The sequence below is a fragment of the Patella vulgata genome, chromosome 8, assembly GCF_932274485.2.
Source record: "Patella vulgata chromosome 8, xgPatVulg1.2, whole genome shotgun sequence".
Taxonomy (NCBI): Eukaryota; Metazoa; Mollusca; class Gastropoda; family Patellidae; genus Patella; species Patella vulgata.
This window is the reverse complement of record NC_065886.2, coordinates 16,481,139-16,492,403: the sequence shown is the minus strand read 5'-3', so window position 1 is coordinate 16,492,403 and position 11,265 is coordinate 16,481,139. Positions and strand designations below refer to the sequence as shown.

The following is an 11,265-nucleotide window of genomic DNA, read 5'->3' as shown; positions in this document are numbered from 1 at the left end:
TTGACTTGTAGAATTAATACAATAAGGTTTGCCTCATTTATCTTCAAAACAGAAAAAGATGATTAAATGCAGCCTGTAAAACAAACGCATGGTTGTATCATATTTGGAGCTAGAGCGGGTTGATAAAAGGCACTGGCTTTCTCAGAAGGTCCCGGGTTCAATCCTGGTGTTGGGCGTGAATGTTCCTTGGTATATTCCAACATGGTTTCTCCACGTTAGCAGTGCATATTTGAAGGCCTGGTAGGGCACAGTGTCTAGTCATTCAAAATAACATGGTCCCTTTGTATGCACGACACATATACATCGATCTGTGCAAAATTTATTTCATAGCATACTGTGGGTGTGGTGTACATGTATGCTCATCTTCGTTGGCCCAGGGGGGGGGGGGTAGAATAGATGGCCGAATGGTTAGCATGTGCACGCTTTATCATAAGGCCTGTCATTGAGTCAACTCTCATGGTTTCGAATCCCTGGTTGTACGTGGCAAGGAGTAGGGTCGCCTGTCCAACCTCGTGTGTTTTCTCCAGGTCCTCCGGTTTCCTTCCACTGCTAAAGACCCCTACGCGCAAGCGAATTATTGAAATAAAATTAAACCATATGTTCGTCCCGAAATGACCTAGTTTATGTCAAGTGGACATTAAACCCCATTTCTCTCTCTCTCTCTCCCCCCATATTATTTTATTTTTGCAGAAGATACAAATGTATATATATGTACTACATGTACAGTGTACCTACCCTACCGTATATATTCAGTAGTTTTCCACACTGAAATGTGTAAGTGAATTAAGTGTGTGATATTTATTAAATTAAATGGTAATACTTATCAATTTTTATTTCCTTGGGTAAATATTCCCCAAAATATGACAAATAAAATATTTTGGTGTTGAATATGTTAGTCTATTATGAACTGTCAACTGCATGTATTTAGTGAAATATAAACAAGGAAATAGTCTAATTGTAAGGGCAACATTTTAATTACAAATGTTTGGTTCAGTCCTATTTTGATTATTTGGGATTGGTTATCTTGGTGTGCTTGTATGCGGAAATTTTTCTTAAATTTATTTCAGTTTTCAGAACAATGAGTGAACGAAATTATTCTAAATATACAGCCTTCCTTTTACACCTTGTGGGCAATGGCAGGCTGGTTTCGAGTATAATGATTTTTATAATTAATACAAACATGAAGAACAGTCTTGTATTTTGTTAATGTTCAATAGCTCAATAGAAAGACAAATCCTTTCTCACCAAAATCTAATCCATAGTAGTAAAATGGGTGACTGTCAATTGACAGTCATTATTTTTGCTAATGAGAAAATTTGACAAATTTAATGAAAAGCATACGTGATTCTTATGACTGTGATATGAAGAGTTCGATCGTAATCAAAACACAACAAAGTACTGTATGAGTTTTGTCACGGTCATTTACATGTAGTTTCTATTTTGTATTGCCATTATGCTGCTACTGTACATGTACATGTAAAACGTAGGTTCAGCAGTGCCTGATGTCTGCATTACATTTACATAACATAAATTTCTATCGATGTCAGTATCAGTGGGTTGATTTTTTGTCCCCCGCCTTTCGAAGAAAGCAGGGGACTATTAAAATGGGTTCGTCCGTCTGTCTGTCTGTCTGTCCGTCTGTCCGTCCGTCTGTCTGTCCGTCACACTTTTTGGGACACAATAACTCTCTTCCTAATTGAGCTAGAATGTTCAAACTTGGTGTATGTGTTTATTAGGTCAATGCCTTGATGGAGTTCGAAGATGAGCATTTTCCGCTTAGGGTAAGCAGAGATAAGCAATTTGATTGGTTGATGCTTTGGGACACGATAACTCTCTTCCTAATTGGGCTAGAATGTTCAAACTTGGTGTATGTGTTGATTAGGTCAATGCCTTGATGGAGTTCGAAGATGAGCATTTTCCGCTTAGGGTAAGCAGAGATAAGCAATTTGATTGGTTGATGCTTTGGGACACGATAACTTTTAATTGAGCTAGAATGTTCAAACTTGGTGTATGCCTTTCGAAGAAAGCAGGGGACTATTAAAATGGGTTCGTCCGTCTGTCTGTCTGTCTGTCTGTCTGTCTGTCTGTCCGTCACACTTTTTGGGACACAATAACTCTGTCTGTCTGTCCGTCTGTCTGTCCGTCCGTCTGTCTGTCCGTCTGTCCGTCACACTTTTTGGGACACAATAACTCTCTTCCTAATTGAGCTAGAATGTTCAAACTTGGTGTATGTGTTTATTAGGTCAATGCCTTGATGGAGTTCGAAGATGAGCATTTTCCACTTAGGGTAAGCAGAGATAAGCAATTTGATTGGTTGATGCTTTGGGACACGATAACTCTCTTCCTAATTGGGCTAGAATGTTCAAACTTGGTGTATGTGTTGATTAGGTCAATGCCTTGATGGAGTTCGAAGATGAGCATTTTCCGCTTAGGGTAAGCAGAGATAAGCAATTTGATTGGTTGATGCTTTGGGACACGATAACTTTTAATTGAGCTAGAATGTTCAAACTTGGTGTATGTGTTTATTAGGTCAATGCCTTGATGGAGTTCGAAGATGAGCATTTTCCGCTTAGGGTAAGCAGAGATAAGCAATTTGATTGGTTGATACTTTGGGGCACGATAACTCTCTTCCTAATTGAGCTAGAATGTTCAAACTTGGTGTATGTGTTGATTAGGTCAATGCCTTGATGGAGTTCGAAGATGAGCATTTTCCGCTTAGGGTAAGCAGAGATAAGCAATTTGATTGGTTGATGCTTTGGGACACGATAACTTTAGTTCTAATTAAGTGAGATTGATGAAACTTGGTGTATAGTTTCATTACAGTAATACCTTGACTAAGTTTGATAATGAGCATTTTCTGCTCAGGGTAAGCAGAGCGATACGCAATTTGATTGGTCGAGACTTTGGAAAACAATAACTCTCCTACTTTGATTGTTAGACTATAAGTAAAGATATACTGTTTGATTGTTCAATACTTTGTAAAAGATAATTTGTGATAAATTTATATGTGTCCTCTAATTATTTTCCTATTTCGGCGGGGGACATCAGGCTCACTGTTGGCTTGTAAATAATTGATAAAAGTCTTTAAATGTTTGTCAGGATTACTCGCAAATCTGAACCAAACAAGTTTTTATTTTAGGCCTAGCCATAAATTGTGACGCATCAAAACAGTGTATATTCATATGATTGTGACACACTGCCTTTCATTTCAAACACTGAAATAATATTTTTTACTACCGGTATGAAGTCTTTATGTACTTATGTAGTCAGAAAATTTATTGATAATTTCTGTTGTGTTGCAGGAAGTAGTTAATAGTAAAGGGACATAGTACCAAAATGCAAATATAATGTGATTTTCCCTTTAATGTCTTATATCTAAAAGGGATATCAGTCCAAAAATGGTTTAGTTCCATTCAACATACAAAGATATGATGAACTGAAAATTTATCAACATTCGGCATCCACTGCAGACGATATAAACTAGATTAATGCAAAACAACTAGCTCCACCTACAATGTAAAAACTCGTACCATTTCCTGTGTCAAATGTTGAAGAGTATGAAAAATGAGATCCAATGATTCAGATCTTTCAACACAAAGACGTTTTCTTAAATATTGGTACTACAAGCCCCTGAGTTCGCAAATTATTCTTAACCAGTTTTAAATACATGTACTGGTACTAGTTTTATGCCATGTCTTTTATTATTTTATTTTTTTAAAGATTATGTCGGGTATTGCTTTAGAATATTTCAACTGCCAGAGGTTCTGAAATTTTTAAAAAATTTAATGTTTGTAAAAAAAAAAACTTGTACAACATTGAACTATTTTTGGACTGATATTCCTTTAAAAGAGTCAACTTCAATAATATTGTAGTTTCCAGGGGATTCAAAATGAAGGACGTCTTTAAAACTCCATACATACATGTACATGTATGTATGTGTTTCTGTCCCATTTTAAAATATTGGAGTTCAATTCAAAAGCATTTTTCTACCACTAATTTGTCCTCCAGCATTACAATTTCCAGTGGAAATTTTTTCGTTGAATCATCACTCAAAGGTTTTTTTAATGAGTCTGGCAAGTTTTCTGCATAATAAAACAGATCATTGTTCAGAGAGAAAAGAAAATGTGTGCAGTGATGCATGATGGTGCAGTTTATTGTCCTGGAATGCACTCAATCTTGTTGGCAGTCATTTAATAATCAATAATTTGCGCACATGCATGGCTTCAACTCACAAACTCACACACACACATGACCAATAACACGTGTAGCTGACTTTAATTATAATGTTTCTCAAACAGACAAGCTCTCTGTTCAACTATCAGACAAAAAAATCCTGGTCTGGAATACTAATTTGTGAAATTATGAATCATAGAATGAGATTAGAGAATTAATCCCAGGGGGGACTTAACTTCACTTACATGTGTATCATCTGCCCATGTCATAGAAAACTGTGCTTTAAAAAATTGATGCTTTTCTGTTTGATGGAAGTGAGACACGCAAATTACTTTTATCTCTAGTCATATTTTTTTTTAAAAAAAAGATTTGAACCCATTTTTTTAAATGTGTTGTGGAATTATTCAGGAGCTAAACCTGCCCATTGCAGGTCTTTCGTTTGGGCCTTAGATGTTATATAAATTAGACATTTTATAAACATGACAGGACCATAATCGGCTTTCGATGCCATCGGATAGCTCTGATTTTAAGTCAATTAGAACGGTTCAGCCATTTAATGATTTAATTTTAAAATGAAAAAGCAAGGCTAAGACTCGAATAACCAGTGGTTAAGATAATAATCAATGCACACATCTTTTCAGAACTACAAACAGTGATAACATGTACATGTCGCTCAGAATAGAGTAATTTGAATGAAATTTTCTGTATTTATTTTGAATTGTCTATTTTTGAACTATTATATAGCAAGAACCAGCAGTTCTTTATCAAAATCTTACATACATGTATGCACATGGTACAGATAATTTAATTGAATCTGTTAACTTTATTTGATAGTTCTCTATTATTGGTTTGGTTAGATTTGAACTTATTTTTGTCTGGTCCTGAACCTTGCATTTGTTTCTTGATGATGCAGTTCTCTTGTGGTAGGTTCCCCATGCAACCCTAATGACAATTAGTGGCATGGTTTGTTGGTTTAGTAGAATTCAGCCTAAGCATACATGTTCATTGTACATGTACCTTACCTCATGCACAAGACTGCTTGGATTTGAATCTGTTGTTGTCAGTGACACTTGACATACACGTTCATGCACATTTTAATTTCCAGTCTTACATAAAACTGATATGGAATATTTGGGACCTTGACAACAGTAATATCTGTTAATTAGTTGTTGGTTCAATGATCGTTAAACCAAAGTTCAAACTTCAAAGCATTATAATTAGATATATTGTCTGTCAGCTTCTTTGCCAAGAAAAATGTGTAGTTTTGAATCTACCCCAAAAGATCACATTATATCATGATATTTTATTGAAAGATACCGGGCGACACCAAAAAAGCGTTCATCACCTAAACTTGGTCGACGAAGAGGGGTCGTCAGGGACCTCCAGTGGTTCCAGCAAGATGGAGCCAACCCCCCCCCCCCCCGACACCTCAAACGAATCATTGGCATGGCTACAGCAGCGTTTCCCTGACCGACTGATCAGCCGAAGGTGTGACCCGGAGTGGTCGCCGCATTCACCGGACTTGAACGCCCCAGATTTTTATCTGTGGGGATACCTTAAGGACAGGGTGTATGGCAACAACCCCCAGACTATCACTGATCTGAATGCAGCAATCACAGCAGCAATAAAAGCGATCCCAAGGGAAGAATGTGGGAAGGTCATCGAGAACTTTGCCCGCCGGATCCAAATGTGCTTGCAGCACCGGGGAGGTCATTTAGAGCACATTTTTTTAGCGCCAGTTAAACAAAGAGTTTTTGTGGTACTGACTTGAAACTTTGGAGATGTCTGCAACATAGACTTAACCTAATGTAGCTGAATTTTTGTGTTAATCTAAATAAAATTTTGGAAGTTATTCGATTTGTATTGATGAACGTATTTTTTGTGTCACCCTGTACATGTATCTAGTCCTTTAAATTGTACATGTATGTTTTGTAGTTTGTATGCACAAAGTAAGTTTAGTCGATTAAAGTACTTCCTGTTTCAAAGACCTGTAAGATGATCTCACTTGTCAAATTCAGCAATACTTGTATGAACAAGCTCACACTAGCCCTACAAAATATAGTGATTGCATTAGTATTCAATTATTTCACAATTCTTAAAAATCGTTTAAAATCACCAAAAATTATCTAATTTGTACTTTTATCCTGTTTAAAGCTGACTGATTAATTTTCATAATGAGTGTCCAATTTACAACTATTATTCAAAAATTAATCATAATACATGTACTGTACATCAATAATCAATTGGGTTGTTTATTTTCTAACAGTGATAGAAAAATTAAACAGTTGTATATTGGACACTCATCAAAATTGAATGGTCAGCTTTAAACTTGGAAACAAATATAAATTAGATGATTTTGGGTGATTTTAACTGATTTTTTTTTTTATGAATTTTTAAACAAGGATTTGATACCCAGATTACAGTGTGTGTACTCCACTAACTATACTGTCAAGATGTAAATACTGCATATCAAGGCTGTTATTTATGAATGTGTTATTAAAATTGTCATTTATTTTATATTGTCCTGATCATGGCCATTACATATATTTTTAAGATGGTTATTTATTTAACATTACTCCACCTCTCGATTATTAGTAAAAAATTCTGTATACATGTATATGCAGGCCTCAGATATTCAAAATTCAAATTGTTCAATATGGAAGCAAGACAAAGCATAAAACAGCAATTTTGTTAATCTTAGGTGAATGGTTGATTTTGATGTTCAACAAGCCCTCCAAAAAGGCAGCAATCAATCGTATAAACTTGTCATAGCTTTGAGCTAATTATAAAAAATTGTTTAAGCTCAAATGGCAATGTTGTTGCAATTTATGGAGATTGTAACCAAACTATGATACATTCACGAAACAATAAAGTGATGAAACTTTGATATGATTAGAAAACTAATTGTGACAGTGTATAGCAATATAATTGTCATAAAGTATGTTGATAAATGGGTCATTGTAGAAAGTAGTGTGAATGGGTAGAATAGAATGTTATTTGAAAGTTTTTATCACAATAATGAATTGTAATTTTTATAAAGTAGTGAAAATAATGCCAGTACCCTTTGTCCCAGTTGTTTTCTTTATACAAAATAAATGTACTCTACAGGATTCAACAAGTCACATGTCTAATACTGGGGGGGGGGGGGACAAGCTGCTGTGGCTCAGTGATTGTGACACTGGCTCACTATCCAGGAGATGGCAGTGTTGGCCGAGAAAGTTCCTCAGGATTTTCGAGCATGGTTTCCTCATGTCAGTGGTTGAGTTGAAAATCCAAAATCTAGTATATATACATGTTAGTATGTTAGCGTGCACAACCCTTGATAGAATTAATAAAAAAGAGTATGACATATATGTACATGTAGAGCCACTGTCTGGGTGAAATTTCCCTCACAGACTGTAAACATGGTATATATGCCCATCTACATGTACATGTACACTAACCCAGTTAGTGCAGAAAAGTAGAACTTTAAAACTCAATTTCATTTCCAATATGTATAGTTGATTGAGATGAATGTACATGTATTAGGGACTAACAATACAGATGATTCAACATGCCTTATATTTTATTAAACAATATACTATATTATATAGATTTAGAAAGCCTGCCTGTTGTCATGGTAATATCACAGTTTTAATGTCTTGTGTTTGTAAAATTATTAATATTTTAGAATTTAAAAATTGAACAATATTGTATGTCTATATACATGTAGGTATTTGTTTACAATCCACTTCTAAAATAACTTTTAAAGCAAAATGGATATCTAATATAGATTTTGGATTCATGTGTGTGAAGAAGGCTGTGACGTACACATGTAAAAAAAGGTTCAAATTGCTCCTGTCACATCTTCGCTTCTCGCCCACACCCTGCTACGTCAATGTAGATTTTGCAACTTGTAATCAATATCAGGAAGTTAAATATTTGATTTTATCATATCATTTATAATTTTGTCTAAAATCTGGTTCCATTATCGCCTTTATAATTGACAGCAGCAGAGATATTTCTGAAACTCAACTCCAGTAACTTGTGAGAAGGAATGGAAACGGAGAACCCTATAATAATGTAGTTTCTGACAGATTGTCTCCTTGCGAGCAGGACTGGAAGCGGAAAATCTCATAATAATATAGTTTCTGACAGAATGGCTGGAAACTTACAGCCCCATTATAAATAGTTTCTTGCAGAATGTGAGTAGGACTAGAACAGGAAAACCCCATAATAAAATAGTTTCTCTTGTGCACATCACTTTAAAGTTATTAATACATTGAGAATGATTTTATGGAATCAGATACAAGAACAGTATATTTAGCTATGTACATGTTTTAAGTGTATATTTTATCTAGATGATATCTCACTTCAACTCTCAGCACCAAACTACCATATTATATTACTTCATCATCCTTATTATATCTACAACAAATTAATGACCCCTGAACTCGCGACAACATGGCTTCTTAATTATATCATACAGGAGTTAAAACACTCAAACACTGTGATGTATTAGCCTCCACACACATCCACATGTACATTTGTACTGAAGGAATTTTGACTTATTAAAAAAAGTTCAATCATTCCGGTTCCCAACCCACAAAAGTGTTTAAAGAGGTATTTGTACTGAAGGAATTTTGACTTATTAAAAAAAGTTCAATCATCCCAGTTCCCAACCCACAAAAGTGGTTAAAGACGTATCATCATTTTATACAAGAAAATAAATGTAATTTTGTCAAATTTAAAAAAAACAACACATCAACTTGTACTAAAACAGCATACTGCTAAACAAAACATAATTTCCATGAATCAGTATTAAAATTTTTAAAAAATCATGTGATTTCATTCAAAGGGGGTATACATACATGTATCACTTTCGACAAGAAAATAAATGTAATTTTGTTTAATGTCATATTTAAAGAAAAGCATATACTAAAACTAAAAGACCGAATACTGCAAAACAAAAACATAAACACCGCTATGTGATTTCAAATAGTTCAAAATCTCTGTGTTTGAATGTTGCTCTTCAGTATGATTTGTAATGGTCCATTGCAGTACATGTCATGTATCTTAATTTGCTAAACATTTGTTTATTGATATGAAAAACAGCAGCTACACAATTTTATTTGTTTACTTGAATCACTGTGAAGTCATCGGCAATACTATATACTGGAAAACAACCGGGTAACCCGGAGACTGGCACCCTAAAAAGGTAACCGGGAGCCTGGTCCTCTGTGTGCCTGGGTTAGGGTTAGGTTTAAGAATTTGGGGGAGAGGTTAAGTCTCTCGGGAGAGAGCCACATTAGTGTGTTTCCTACTACGGATTGGATTTTCTAAAAAATCGTGTTTGTTCCACATCACCGGGTTAAGGCTAGGGATTCTTATATCTAGTTGATTTTATTTACTAACGGTTAGGGATAGGATTTGATATATGGTTTGTTTTGGGTTAGGGTGGAGACTGGTCTTATTTAATCTAATTTACTGTGCACTAGGATGTCATTCAGATTTTTATTTTTAGAATATGCAATTATAAGTTTCTGTGTGAATATTTTCGGGTGATTTTCTTGGAGATCAGTATAGTGTTTTCTGATGGTTTTGGATGCACTTGCTGTTGTTGCGCTAAATGGAACTACAAAAGGGGCTGTTGCGCTAGCCGTATGAATATTCAAACCTAGGGGGGCTGTTGTTTTCAATTTGTCAATCCAGAACTTTTCTCTTGTTAGCCTAAATGTTTTAATTTCTTCTGTAGTTTCAAAGTCGCTCTTGGTCTTTTCTATTGGCGTGAGTTAGTTTCCGGTTTATAGTATAGCCCTTCTCCAGGTTACCTATTTAGGGTGGTTTCCGGTATTTAGTGTGTTTTCCGGTATTTAGTGTTTTTCCGGTGTTTTCCGGTATTCAGTTTAACATGGTGTTTTCCGGTCTTTTCCAGTATATAGTATAGCCCTGAAGCCATTAGTCATTACCTACATGTGCATATACAGGTACTAAGATTAAGGGATTCTATCTGAGCATCTACATGTACTTAACTTTAGAAAACCACTATAGGCTGTAATGTATATTTGTAATGAACTTAAAATCTATCTAAATGTACTTAACTTTAGAAAACCACTATAGGCTGTAAGGTATATTTGTAATGAACTTAAAATCTATATGCTGTAATGTATATTCGTAATAAATTAAAATTTATTTATCAATCAGCACTGGATCAATCCAAGATTTGTCATACAATCTAATCAAAACATTTGTTTTAATCAAATTGAAAATTATTTTTTATTAACCGGCAAATAGGTTTGAATATGCCACATCCCAGGAATATAGAGACAAAGACCATACCCAATCATCTGTACCTGAGTTTTCCTCCCTTTGTTTTGAAATCTTTAAAGCACTCTAGAAGCTATTGATTTTCAACAATACACTGTACATGTACATGTATTAAATAGATTATTAAAAGCAATATGACAGATCTGTGTTGAACAAATTGGCAGTGGCAGGTGGCTTAATTCAGGGCATGTTACAAAAGCATATTGATAAAGCCCAGATATCCTTATTTTTACAAAAAAATAGTAATTTGTCTGACAAGTAAATACATGTACATGTAACAACAGAGAATTAAAACATTGTTGTGAGGGGATCTTTAAAACATCCTGTCAGTGCAGGTACTGCTACTGTAAATGTAATGTATACACAGGTCCGCCATCCATTCTGCAGACTAGAACTTTCTTGACAAACACCAGATCGAATCTTGGACCTCCTGGGTGGTGAGCCAACATCATATTCATCAAGCTACAATGGCTCTCTGTACTCAATTTAAGTTGAAAGGTTCTTGCCTACTGATCATGCACTAATGTTTTTTTAAAAAGACAATTTCTGATAATGCCCAACTTATTGCACTCTGATCAATTCAATGTTCATTAGAATTTAACGGCAACTAAACTATTCCAACAGATCCATCATATCAACAGTTTTATGTCCCTGTGTGTAGTACAGATAGTAATATTTCCGTTTGATATTTGAATCGTTTATGCACCATTTTGTCTGCCCTATCGTTTAATGTATTAATTTGAATACAGGTAGTATTAATGTTGCAGTGTAGCCCTGCTTTAATTG

General features: G+C 34.9%; 1 protein-coding gene across 3 annotated transcripts in view; it reads left to right on the top strand.

The window, feature by feature from the left end:
* The window catches only part of LOC126829708 (E3 ubiquitin-protein ligase CBL-B), a 39,500-nt gene that overhangs the window by 1,818 nt on the left and 26,417 nt on the right, over positions 1-11,265 (top strand). The gene's annotated exons all lie outside the window — the stretch shown is intronic.